Source organism: Rousettus aegyptiacus, unplaced genomic scaffold (assembly GCF_014176215.1).
Source record: "Rousettus aegyptiacus isolate mRouAeg1 unplaced genomic scaffold, mRouAeg1.p scaffold_m13_p_1, whole genome shotgun sequence".
Lineage (NCBI taxonomy): Eukaryota > Metazoa > Chordata > Mammalia > Chiroptera > Pteropodidae > Rousettus > Rousettus aegyptiacus.
This window is the reverse complement of record NW_023416284.1, coordinates 30,428,687-30,442,670: the sequence shown is the minus strand read 5'-3', so window position 1 is coordinate 30,442,670 and position 13,984 is coordinate 30,428,687.

Sequence of the window (13,984 nt, the reverse complement as noted above, 5' to 3'; positions counted from 1 at the left end):
TCAAGGCAGTGGACCACAGACCAATGGTATAAGTGAATAGAATGGGAATGAGGTGGAGGAGCATGACATTGGCTCCCTGTAGTCTCTTTTCCACTGCCACCCCCAGCTGAAGGTCATCATTGGTCCCATCTGTGTTCCTTCCCTTTCCATAGGCACACCAGAAAATACTCTCTGTCTCCCAGGGCCCACTTTTCAGTCAACCAGCCCTAGAAACCTCCCCCCACCTCACATATCTCTCCAGGCCTGCCACACTGGGGGACGCCTCCCCTCACACCCTGTACTACCCTAGGGTAGCATGGCCACCACTGAGCAGCCAGCAAGGCCTAACAGCCTCCCCACTCTCACACTGACAGGGAAGATGGAGGATTGCTCTGTCCCCAAACCTCTGTAGGCACCTCCCAGGTAGGCTCCAGGGGACCAGTGGTGGGGCAGGCTTCTGGAAGGTGGAAGGTGAGGACATGATTCTGAAACCACAGGGGCAGCAAGCTCCCTGACCTTGAGGAATTTGAGCAGGGTTTAGCAGCTCCTGTGGGGACACTGCAGAGGGGTCTGGGATAAGGGCTAAATCCTCCCACTCCTGCTCCTGGCCCTGAAACTCAGAATTAAGGTGGTGGAAGACACGCAGCTGATCTTTCTGAGAGGAGGGGTGCTCCTTAGGGCCTGAGGGTGCTTCGGGGTGACACAGTGTGCCCCACTTCCAAGAGGGATCTACTGATGGCCTGGACAAGGGAGCCCACTAAGGGCCAGAAACTCAGATCCCCTTGCTCTCTTTCTAGTGGAAGAAATAAAGGCAGCCAGTTAGGACCATTTTTTACTAATTAATTTAACAAATAATTCCTGAGCCCTACTATGTGCCTAACACTGGGAATGTAGTGATGAACAAGCCTTGGGGAAGCTTACATTCTATTTGGAGGAGACAGATAATAAAGAAATAAGGAAGCAAGGCAAAATACATTAGCTAATGGGCAGGGCTGTGCAGAAAATCACAATAGGAAGGTTTAACAGAGGGACTTCTCAGATAGCTAAGGAGGTCTTCCCTGAGAGGTGACATTTAGCTGAGTTCAGACTAACAAAAGTCAGTCATGCAAAGGTCTAGGGCAGGTCAGTGCTAAAGGCCTAAGGTGAGAATGAACTTGGCCTCCGTGTGTCAGCCCGGGAAAGGAGAGTTGTGGAGACAGGGGTGGGAGATGAAGTTGGCAAGGTTGGGGAGGGGGTGTATTGCTCAGCTAAGTAAGCCAAGGTGAGGAGTTGGGATTTTATTCTCAGTGAGATGCAAGCCAAGGGTTTTAAGCAGGGAAGTGACATGATCTGATTTATGATTGTAAAGATTACTCTGTCTTTTATGTGGGAAATATAGTGTTGAGGGCCAAGAGGGAAAACGGGATGGGTTAGGAGGTTATTGCAATGAGATAAGCTCAGGGCTGGGACTGAGTAGTGGCTGTAATGTGGACAAGTTCTACACTCATTTTTGAGGTCTCCCTGTTGGGAGAGTTTAAGAGGTGTGAAAGAAGGGGATCTGGGAGAAAGTTCTAGAATTTTGGTTTGAGCAGCTGAGCATATGGCTAAGGAAAAGCAAGGGCTATGATAAGATAAAAGGTCTGTTAGCCCAGTGGAGCTTCCTATAGGAGCTGGAGCTACAGCCCTGAGTTCTAGAAAGAGGTCAGTGGAGATGCAGACTTAGAAGCCACTGGCATTGAGGTGTTGGCTAAGCCATGCGTCCAGATGAGGCATGGGAAGAGAGGAGGATGGAACCCAGAATCTAGACTAGTCTAACCTCTAAATCCAGGGGAGAGAAGGGACCGCAAGTTGCCCAGTTCTGAATCTCGCCCTACCTTCTGCTGGTGCCCATGCCTTGCTGATGAGGTCTGTGGACTAGGAATTGGGGATTAGGGAGAAGTAAACTTTTGGAGTATGAGCTCCAAGAGATTGAGACTTCTGTCTCGTTCACTGCTATGCACTCAGTGCTACCTGGTACAAGGTAGTGCTCAATAAGTATCTGTTGAATGAGTAACAGGCATTAATCTTAGCCCACGGCTGAGACTCCAGATCCCCTATAATAGAAAATGATCGAGATGCCCAACTGTGGGCAGAAAGGTAGAAAAGCTCCCTATGTCTGTGAGAGTTACCCCAGCCGACTTCTGCTTTCTGCTTCTGTGTGAGGAGGTGGAGGGACGCAGGAATACAGAGCTGGCTAGATGGGTATTGATGGACACCCTCAGAGCCAAGCTCCTAAAAGGCAAAGGCCGGAGAGTTAGGCCAAGCCTGAGGAAATTGAAGCTGCTAGGGAATGCCACCAGAGGGCACCCTGGGCACACGACAGGGGATAAAGACAACAGCGCAGCGAGACTGCACAACTTTGCCTTTGCCTTTTCTGAGGGTCAAGGCTCTGAGGAATAGGAGGGGTGGGAATTAGGTGTGCATGCGGGGGCGAGGATGTTACGTTACCCAAATTTACTAAATGACACCTACAAACCTGGAACCTGACCTTATCACAGAGAGTGCCCTGACCCTAGACCTAGACTGAGCCTCTACCAAGGTCACACACAGACAGTCAAGTCCTGAGTCTGGTCATAGACTGGAACCCTCGCCTGAGTCCATACTGAGTCCTGGCCTGAGCTTAATCCTGGTCACATTCTGAGCCCTGACCCTGACTGGTTCATGCACGGAACCCTAATCCTGATCTTAGACTGGGTTTCAACTCAGTCCTTAGACTGAACCCTGACCTGGACACAGACTGATCCTTTATCGTGGATATACATTAAACCATTATTCTGGTTACAGACTGAATCTTGACCCTGACCTATACACTGAACTCTGATGCTGATAACAGACTGGGATCGATGCTGGTCAAAGAGTCCTCAATCTGGTCCCAACATGAAATCTGACCTTGATCCATACATTGAACCCTGCCCCTAGACAAAGATTGGTCATCCTAGTGGTCATAGACTGAGCCTTGATCCCTAAGACCTGCTTCCCCAACACTCCCATTGACTTAGGGACCTTCCAGATTAGGCCCCAGTGTCAAGCCAGACTTTAGCCTCAAAAGGAATTGACTCTAAGAGCCACTTTTAAGGAGGAGAGAAGAAATTCTGGGTCTCTAAATGCTACAGAAACTCCTGGACATTGAACCCCTGAGAGGCCAGGCAGAGAAAGGCCAGTTCTAGGCTATCTAGGATGTGAGGGAAGAAGGACAGCCAGGCCTTCTCCAAGTACCCCTGGGACTCTGGAGTAGGGCCTTCCTGCCTGCCTATGTGTCTTGGAGGACCTCCAGGCTGGGAGCCTCTTCCATCTCACTTCTGACACCCATGGAACCTGGGCAAGTCTCTTCTGCTCACTGGGCAGTGCCCCAACCCTTGTTACCTTGTAGAGAAAATATGAGGAGAAGGTGATCTTTGTGTGAAGAGAGTGGGGCCAGGCCATCACCGAGGGCCCTGTGCCCCCACCCTATTCCCTGGTAGAAAGACAAGAACCCTCGCTCTGGGAGTTCACTGGCCAGTCACTCCAAACAGGCAAGAAAAAGTGAATCATGCTCAAAGTGGCACCAGCCAGGCCTCAGCCCCAGGTTGGCAGCAGCCCATGAGACGGGAGCAAAGAGGAGGCATGGATCAGGAAGTAGAAGTCCCAGAGGTCTCTCCATAGTTTCTGGGGTCTGGTGCATGTGAGAGGCAGGTCCGCAAGGGACCATACAGGCCCTCCCAAGGGCTTACCCACCAAATCAGTTTCTGCCTTACCAAGGATACAGCCTGGATTGCCTTGTGCCTACAGGGCCAAGCTCACCTCCGCCAGGCCCGCAGGCCTCTGGCTTACCTTGGGAGGCACCCAGGGTGGGGTTGGGGGCAGAGCCAGGCAGGAGCCAGGCAGGGGAGGGGGCCGCTGGAGTCAAAAAACGCTGACGCGGAAGACAATGAGCTCTCGGAGGCTGAGGCAACTCATTTGGTCCCCGCCACGCTTTATTAAATTCTCATAAACCTGTCAGGGGGGACAGGGCTCGCTTCAGTTTACCTCATTAGCCCGACACAATGACAGTGGGTGGGGGGGCAGACGGAGGGGACCGCAAGGGGAGGCCTGGGCTCAGTGCTGAGAACAGAGCCAGCCAGGAAGATAATTGAATTAAGTGGCTTTTGTTAATGGTTTTTAAGACTTCGAAGTGTAAATAACATTTAGGGGCTTTCTTTTAATGGGGCTGGGGTTTCAGAGACCCAGGGAGCTTAGAGGAGGTCCAGCCCAGTCCTTGCCCCTCTCCCCAACCCCAGGGAAACTTGGGAGCAGAGAGGCTGCAGAGCTGACACTGGAAGCAATGAAGTTAAGCTAGGAGGAGTGCGGGAGGGGCCAGAAAAGGTAAGATAACTTCCTCAAGGGTCTTTAAGTGAGACAGAGAGAGGAGGTGAACAAGAGAGGGCATAGGGGCAGGGACTGTGATGATCTATCTGCCCAGGCCTGGAGTGCCACCGTTGAACAAAATGCCCAGGGATGTCTGTGAGGTGTTACTGGAGTCACGGCTTGTGAGTGTTCAGGGAACCTGGGACGGCCAGTGTTCGTTCCTCATTGAGGGGTCAGTGGGACTAGGAGATTATGGTTTTATTGCTTATTGCTAGTGGGATTGTCTCCCCTGAGAGGCAGTGAGTACCCCATCACAGGACATGTGGGGGGCTGTGGTAATGGATTAGACTAGACTCAAAGCTTCCTGAAAAGGATTGGACTTGAACTGAGCTGTAAGAGAACCTGCAGATGGAGTAAGAAGCTCACTTCTCTAGGGGCAAAAAGGCCTTGAGAAGTTGGAAACAGGGACGGATTGAACAAATTGTCTTAGAATTTCTCTCCTGGCTTTCCTCAGTTACAGCTTTTCCCTCCCTGCAGACCAGATCCAGGAGTTGGCTAGGCTGGAGGCAGAGGCCTCTGGGTTAGGTCTCAAGATGCTAGAGGTAAGATGAGTTAGGGTGGACCCTAGGCCAGCCTACAAAGGGTTAAGGCATTAATCGCCCTGCATGCGACAAAGGGAAGTGGGTTTTCTGATCCAGAAAGGATCAGTCCCTGGGACGCCCCATCAGGCCCTCCAGCGTGAAATTACACCCCAGCAGGGTGCTCCCCTCCCCCCTACACACACTACTCTCCTAGGCCTGGCACAGGATTAGGGCCTGAAGTCATCAGCTTAATAGATCCTACCTCCCCTCCCTACCCCGTCTCTCCTGGGAGCCTTAGGTCCTGCCTCCAGGCTCTTACCAACCTCTTTCCTCACCGGCTGTCCACCTAGCTGTCCATCGGTCTGATCATCTCTGTCTTCACGCTTGATGTGGTCATTCCGTCTGTCTCCTTGGCTGAACCCTGACCCCAGCCACAGACTGAGCCCTGACCCCAGTCCCTGTTTTAGTTTTTTGTAACTTTAAACAGTACTCCAAATGTATTTGTTTTATCATTTATCTATTTGTCTCTCTGCGGAAGCACTAAGCACCCTGGGTGCAGTGACTGTCTCCCTCAGCACTGTAAACCCAGTACCTGGGCTGTGTCTGGCACATAGATGGTGCTCCATAAACATTAGGCCTCCTCACCCACCTTATAAAGCTTGGGGTATGGTTCCTAAACTTTGGACATTGGTGTTCAAGACTGAGCGGAAAGAGGTAAATAAAGCCTGTGCCAGGACAGGGCCATATCCTCAGGAAGAGACAGAGGGCTATGTCATGGCCTCTGCCTCAGGCCCAGCGTCATCTCTTAAAGATGCCAGGAGTGAGACTGACCAGAAAAGAGAAAGGCCCTGCATGGCCAGAGGCTGCTCACTCATCTTTGGGTGCCATCTCCGGAGACACTTTCATACCACTTCCTTGGGCCGCTGCTGGGCCTTTGCCACACGAGTGCCTCTAAGCCCCATCTGCACCCACAGCTGGGCACACCCAGCATGGAAGAGGTCCTGGATACAACAGTTGAGGAAACTGGGAGTCGAATATTGAACAAAAGAAAAGACCCAGCAGGACATTAAGAAACCAAAGCTGTCTGAGATAGGCAGATGGCCGGTACAGACTACCCTCTAACTCTACACAGGAACCAGAGGCCCTGAAAAAGCCAGGGCCACACAGCAAGTCCAGACAGCAAGACTAGGCAGGAACCAGGTTCCTGAGGTCGTAGGCAGAGCTAGTCCCTCACATTCGGTTAAACAAATACGGTGTTGGTTGAACACCCATGTTTAGGCAGGTTCTGGGCCATGCCAAGTACTGCTCAGGGAGCTCCATCTGGGTGTGGATAAGAACTGTACAAAGTGGCTAAGACCAGTCGAAAGAGGGAGGGGCTTGCCCTGCCCTGGAGCAATCAAGCAAGACTTCCTGGATAGGGCAGCACGTGGATTGTTTCTAAAGAGTGAATAGGCTTTCCCCAGAAGGAGGGATCGGCAGGAGCAAAGAGAGATGGGAAAGGGGACGGTGAGTGTGTGAGGTTCCTCAAGGTCCAGTTTGGTTAGACACCCCAAAATAGTGTGAATAGACATGTTGAGTGTGCCCCCCACCCAAGCCAGGCCTGATGAGGAGGTGGTAGGTTTTCGGCTCCACGTGAGGAAGAACATCCCAACAGTCACACTGGGAGCAGACGGCTCTGCAAGATGATGAGCTCCCCGTTCTGCAGGTTTGTGTGCAGGGGGCTGAGTGTTAGTGACTCCTGCCCAAATGAGGACTGACATAAAGACCCCTAAGAATGTCTATGTCTATTCCGAGAACCTACGGCAGAAATCCCCAGACCATCCACAGACCTGGCCCACTGGTAAGTAACCCCCACTCCCACCCTTGTTCATTCACTTGGGCTTGGCAGGATCCTGATGGCTGGAACGGGGGAGGAGGAGATGAGAAGGCAGACGGAACTCCTTTTTCAGTTCCAGCCACTCACAGTGGTCCTGTTCGTATACTCAGTCCAGTTGGAAGGACTTAAATCCAAGCCCAACTTAAAAATAGGGGCTGAGGCCCAGAGAGGGACTTTTTCCGTATCCCCCCATGCAAGAGATAGGTTGGGGCTTACCAGCTACACAGCCTTTCTCTAGTTGGCTTGTCAAGAAGAGCAGGCTGAATGAAGGTAAGCCTGAATGAAGTGAGCCTTTCAGCCCATCTTGTAGGCCTTGCCTCCAGAGGGGCTGTGTAAGCCAGGGCAAGGCCCTGGGTTGAGGTGCCCTGAGCACACTACAATCCCCTTTCATCTGTCCCGTGTTGTGAAACGTCCACCACAACCTAACCTAACCTGCATTCTTCATGAGACATCAATTGGGCTCCTGTTTCCTAGAGCTCTCTCCTCTGGGAGAATCTTAACATATAAAAAGAAGAGGTCCCTTCCCTGCTGGCTGCTCAGCACATCTGTGTGAAGGCTAGGGAATGGATGGGGTGACCTATGAAGGACTCAGGCTTCCAAGTCTGCCAGCCTGCTCAGGTGGGGATGGCAACAAAGAACAGCTTTGTGCGCACATGCTCACACTCACACGCACCCGCACACGCCCCACACAAGCTCTTTCCAAGAATGGCTCTTCAAGCCTGGTTGCCAAGATAAAGGAGCCACTGGGCGGTCAGCCTCCAGGAGGAAATATCGCTCCTGTGGCCTTTGTTGTTCAAAGGGCTTTGCGAAATCTCCCTCTCCTCTTGGAAGGGATCCTGGGCCGAGGTGGTGGTTTCCCGCAGCTGGAGAGGTAGGCGATGATGGCACAGCCTCCCAGGCCTGGCAGGGGAGGAGAGCCCGAGGGGGCCAGGCTTGGGGTCACTAGCTGCAGCGGCAGCAGTTTAATCCTACACTTCCATTATTCACTTGCTCAGTTCCCACAAGCCTGGGGGTGGGCGGAGATATCCCCATTTTATAGATGATAAACAGAGGTTCGCAGAAACCTATCAGCTTATTAAACGGCCCCCCAGTGAGTTAATGCTAGAACTGAAACTGACTTGGCACCAGTCACAGACTTACCTCAGCCCTGGCCACATTCTGAGCCCAGCTCTGACCTCTCATTGAGTTGTGACTAGCTCTGGACTGAGTCCTACCCCTGGCCCTGACTGATCCCTGGTCCTAGCCACACACGAAGCTTTGACCCTGGCCCCATTCTGAACCCCTAACAGAGCTGTGACCTGCCCCAGACTGATCCCTGATCCTAGCCTCAGATTGCCTCTCCTGTTAGCTGTGTAAGGCCCTTGAGGTCAGAGACCTATGCTTCTTATTCACCTCGCTACTTTACATTTATGTATGTGTACACGTATCTCTGTTTTACCCACTAAACTATATATATAGGGCCAGAGGCTGAGTCTATGGTTGTTTGCCAGCACTAATAATAGTGTAATTATAGCAATAACAAGCATTTATTGAGCATTTACTAAATGCCAGGCTTTGTGCTAAGTGTTGTCCAGATGTTATCTCATTTAATCCTCACAAAGAACACTGAAGTAGATATCACAGATGAGGACACTGAGCCCCAGGTCATACTAGAAAAAGGTGCATAGACGGATAGTATGCTCTTAATAGTTCCCTCCACCCATCACACTCAGCTGCCAGGTGAAGGGTGGGGGTGGACAGAGAAGGCTCAGCTGTAAAAGGAACGGGAGGCATTTGGGCAGGTGGGAAAGGCTGGGGGCTTTCTGGAGACTCTCAGTTTCTGAAGCCAGAGAAGGGCTGAGTGAGTCAAGAGAGACTGTGATGAAGAGTAAGACCAACTACATAATTTGTGAAGTTCAATGCAAAATGAATATGCAGGGCCCCTTGTTTAAAAAATTAGGGATTTCAAGATGGAAACATTAGAACATTACGAGGCTTGAGCCCAGGGTTCTTGTGTGACTGCACAAGTCACGCACCCGTGAAGGTGGCCCCAAGAAGGGAAACAGTGTTTGAGGATCGATGTGTGGATCAAGGGACAAGGATGCTAAAGAGGCAGCTAGGGCCGGGCCTGACTTGCATGCGAGTGTTTGGGCAGTATCTTCAGCAGACACAGGGCAGCAGTCATGGATTGCCCCTGGAAACCGAGCTGGCAGTGTGGCCGGGGAGGCCTGAATGTAGAGGGGACTTGGTGCCACTATCTGAGTGTTGGGGTGAGGGGGGCTGTCTGCCTGGAGTGTGAGTAAGTCGGGAAGAATGCACGTCTGCAGGGCGGAGCCACTAGGCGAAACATTCAGGCAACAGACCAACTATGGGCTGTGTCTGAGAGTATGTACGGGGGTGTGTACATGAGTCAGAGAGACACGCAGACACCCTGAGATCATGTGGTCCAAGGCAGGAGGCAGCATGTCCCACATGTCTGAGAGGATGTGTGTGTGTGTGTGTGCGCGCGCGCGCGCACGCATGCATGTGCATGTGGTTGTGAATAGGGGAGGGCGTTTGAGGGTATGTGTGTAATTGGGAGTGTGGGGGAGAATGTATGCATATCCCTACCCTCCCTCCTTGATGTTGGCCGGTGTTGCCTTCCCTACTGCTGGGGCTCCCAGGTAAAAATGTCCCCCAAACTGCCCTGGCCCAGCCCCCAGGCTTCTGTGGGGCCAGGTACCTTCTCAGAAACATTCCTGCCTGTCATAGAGTGGGCAGAGCCAGAGAGCTGCCTCCTAGGCTGCTGAGGTGATCCTGGGCCAGTGGTGTCAGGTTCCCCAAGCCAGGCCCTCCCTCCGCAGCCCTCTGAGGGCCTTTGTTGGAAGTTCAGACAAACTTGTCAGGGGGGCGGGCAAGAGGCCACCTCCTAATCGGCTTTCCCAGAAAGGAGAGGAGAATGAGAGATTTGGGGGGGGGGGGTGGCTTCCAGCCCCAAGCAGCTCTATGGGAAAGAGGGGGGAAGGGCGGGCCCAGCTCTGAAGGGGTCCTAAGCAACCAGACCCCTGCACTTCAAGATCACTGGGGCCAAAGCCTAAGAACAGGAGGATTCAGGGAGAAGCTCCAGGAAGCCTTTCTCATCTCTCTCACCGTGGGCCATCTGAGCACCTACCACAGGCCAGGCACACAGCCACTTAGCCCCTCAGCCACCACCAGGCCCTCTCCTCTTTATCTCACATGGACCTCCCAGAAAGCAGACTGCACATAATGATCCCTGTTCAATGGAGGAGGAAACTGAGGGCCAGAGAGGGGCAGTTATTTGCCCACACTAAACAGCGAGCCAGGAGCAGCTTGTCCCAACTATGTCATAGAAGCCTCTTTGCTTCATAGTATTTCCCTGAGGTCCTATTCTTAGCATCTCCAAGTGTAATTTTATTTAGTATCATGGCTTCATTCACCATATCTCTGTTGGCAACCACCAAGGTTAAGAGCATGGGTTCCAAGTTTAGCCAGGTTCATACCTTGGGTCACTCATTAATAGCTGTGTGGTCATGGGCAAGTTATTTAACTTCTCTGTACCTCGGTTTCTCCATCAATAAAATGAGGATAATAGTAGTACCTACCACATAGAGTTGTGTGGAGATTAAGTGCCAGGCACAGAGAAAGTGCTATATAAGTATTTGTTAAATAAATTAAAGTCCAAGTCAGCAGTGCTGACCTAGTACATCCCAATATCTTCCCTTAAGTAAACTGAAGGCTCCCCAAATGCAGCGAGCAAGACCAGCCTGAACTTAGGCTCATCCCCCCAACACTCACCCCAGCCTGAAGGTCCGCATCTACCTTGTTACCAAGCCAGAGACTCCAGAGCATCCTTGGGCACTCCCATACCTACCTCACCACAGTAACTCTGCTTCTTAAATCTCTCATCGATCTGACCCCTTCTCCCCACCCACCACCCCCAGTCTGCATCAATGCCACCCTCCTCTCACCACGACATAACAGTGGCTTCTCCTCGGTCTCCCTGCCTCCTCATGAACCACCATGCCTCAAAAGTATGGTCAGGGCGAGGGGTGGGGATTTACTAAAATGTAAGTCTGATCACCCCACTCCACATTGGCAGTTGCTTCCAATGTCCCCAGCCCCGCGATGGTCCTTGGGCTTGAGTCCAAGCTCCTGGCTTCCTTTTCCATCCTTGGGCCCTGATGCTACCCGTCCCCCACTACCATCCTCAAGCCCCACCCAGACAGACCCCCTGCTCCCCCAGGGCTCAGAGACTCACCCAGCTGACTGGGTGCTGTAGGACTTTATGAGATGTGCCTCTCCCAAGACACCCTTCTCTCTTGCCTTCCTGGCAAACACTGGATCTATAGGACCCAGCTAGAAAGTTTCCCTCCCAAGGGGCCTTCTAGACCTCATCAGGCTGAGCTAGTGACCTCTCTTCTGAACTCCCATGGTTCTCTATTTTTGGACCTCAAATCTCCCTGTGTTCTGTCTGGAGAGCAGGGACCATGTTTTCCTTACTTGCTTCTGTGTATACAGCACCCAGCATAGGGCCAGGCATAGAGCAGGTGCTCAGTAAAGTGCCAGGTGGATAAGTGATCAGAACTTATCACTTATCACAGGGTTACCTGGCTCCCTCTATGCCAGGGAAGGTGTGTGCAGTGGGGCTGAGGTATGTAGGAGGCATGTGGTGGCTCAGATCCCGGAGAGAGCAATGGGAGATTGGGGGCAGACATTTGATCTGCCAGCCCCTCCTAAGGAGGTGGGATGGCAAGGTGAAGGGGGAGTGCTCCCCGCCCTAATCCTCATCCCCAGTGGGGAGAGAGGAATGCATCTCCTAGGACCTGCCTGCCACCCCTGGGAAGCCTAGCAGGCAGCTCCCTACACACTATTCAGGCTGCTGGGGTTCTCCTACCAGGAAATCCTCAGAGGTGATGCTCACCCCACCGAAACTCCAGCCCCAAGCTTGCACCACCCCTTCTGGCTCAGAGGCTCTGTGCAAATAACTCTGGAACCTGAGGAAGGACAGTGAAGGCCAAGCAGAAGAGGTTGCCTGACGTATTTTTCTTGAAATTCAGAAGGAACCGAGATTTCACAGAAATAACTCCTTAGTTATGCAGTTTTTCTGCAGTTATTGCCTATATATACAGTCTCGCAGTCTCCCTCTCTTTGCTCATGTACAAGCATGCACACGCAGGAATATAAGCAAACATTTATGAATTCATGGCACAGGTTCTTAGATGTGCATACAGACGTATAGGCTGTAATCACACACAACCCCCCCACACACACACACATACACACATACACACACCCTCGCCCTGAGCTGGGGACCTTCATAAATCTCTAATTCATGGTGCCAGCCATAGCAGAAACCTCTTCTTCATCCTCTACTTGCTCATTTCTGAGGACTCTAAAGAGTTTACTCCCTCCAGAGGCCACCTGTCCCATTGAAAAACAACTCTGGCTTTAGACTCAGTTGTGCCTGCTCGTCATGCCCCTTTTGCCCTGGCTTACTTGCTATTTCCCAAAGAATCCCTTGCCCTTTCCATCCTACAGACCCACCCTCCAGGCTGCCCTGAATACCTCCAGGTGTCCCTGCCCCAGACCACCTACCGTATGTGTTTGGGTGAGGTCCACACAGTCAAGAGAAAGTGGAACCCTTCCCTACCCGGTCCTTCTGCTCCCATGACCACTCCAAAGTGACATGCCAGCAACACATAGGTAATGGCCATAGAAAGAGCTGTAAGATGAATACGGGAGCGGCCAATTATGAGGCAGGCCTGCCTCCCTCCTCTACTGAGCAAACCTTGAGATACCCACCACCTGCTCAGCCCACTGCAGGCACCTCCGGGAATGAAACTGGGCAAAGGGCTGTGCTGGCATATTCTCTTTTATTAGCCAAGTAGGACAAAGAATAGGTCACAACATCACAGGAAGTCAGACAGACAGACCGATACACAGGACGGAGTGTCATGCTGTACTACGCAGGGGAAGGAAAGATTTGAGTCTTGTTTTTTCAACTAACAGAATAAATAAATACGGAATACAGTGTTTTTGCCACAGACTGGCACAACCTCTAAGCACAAACGGTCACAAAACAGCCGGTTTGGAAGGTAATCTGTACAGCCCTCTGGCCAAGGAATCAGGGTCAGGGCCCAGGTCCCTGGACCATGCTCTGGGGAAATGAGGAAGCAGAGAAATGGAGACCTCAAATAGGAGGGAGAGGTGAAGAATGAGGCTTTCCTGGGACAGTCACAGCTCAGGCCACAGGGTGACCCAGTGGAGCTGAGAGAGGCTTCGGCTTCAGACTTGGGGTGGTGGGCCGCCCCAAGCCCACACATCCTTCGATCCTGAAGGAGATGCTCAATACGCTCTCCTCTTGTTCTCCAGCTGCTTTCAGTAAATGAGGCTGGTCCCTTAAAGAAAGTGGACATCCACCAGGCACAGAGACCACATTTCACCACATCCTCTGGGCTGGCAGAGTTGGGTCGATTGAATGAGGAAGCATTGAAAAAGAACAGAAGAAAGCTGGGCTGAGCCTAAGGTGGGCTTGGCTCCGGCCATGACAGAACGTGACTCTAGGGTGGACTTGCCTCTTAGGAGGTCAGGGGAGACTGCCTGGAGAGGTTGACGATGTCCAGAGCTGTTGGATTCCAAGGCCCAGTGATAGTCATTTGCATCCAGGGACAGGCAAGATGTTTCAGTCCCTATGCCTAGCCCAGATGAGATTTCATTCTGTTCAGAAACAGACCTTCCTGGAGCTGATCCCAGAGGACAAACCAAAAATTCCTCCTGTCTCCTAGAGTCTCCGTCTCCTTCTTCTCTAGTACTCCTGCAGCTGTTGGATTCACCTTCCAAATCCCAGATCCCAGAGCCTGGTTCATTTGATGCCCCACTCAGAAACTCTTACTTCCTGACTTGGTGCTTGCCACATGGAGATGAAGGGCTTTAGCCTGGATCCAAGGCCCTAAGCCCCATGTCTCATGAAGCCAGCCACCTCTTCCCTGTTTTCTACTTAGTCTCATTCTATTGCTTTGTTCAAATAGTTTCCTGGTCCAGACTACTATCCCTCTCACTTTTTTCTCATCCAAAGCCTTCTCCATCTGCTTTAGCCCAGACAGTCCCCCCAAAGACGATAGGCATCAACTGCTCTGCAAACCAATCCTAATGAGACACCAAAAGACCCCCTCCTCTTCCCAATGGGAAAGGAGACAAGCCTTAGGAATTTCAGAAGCAGCTTCTCTAA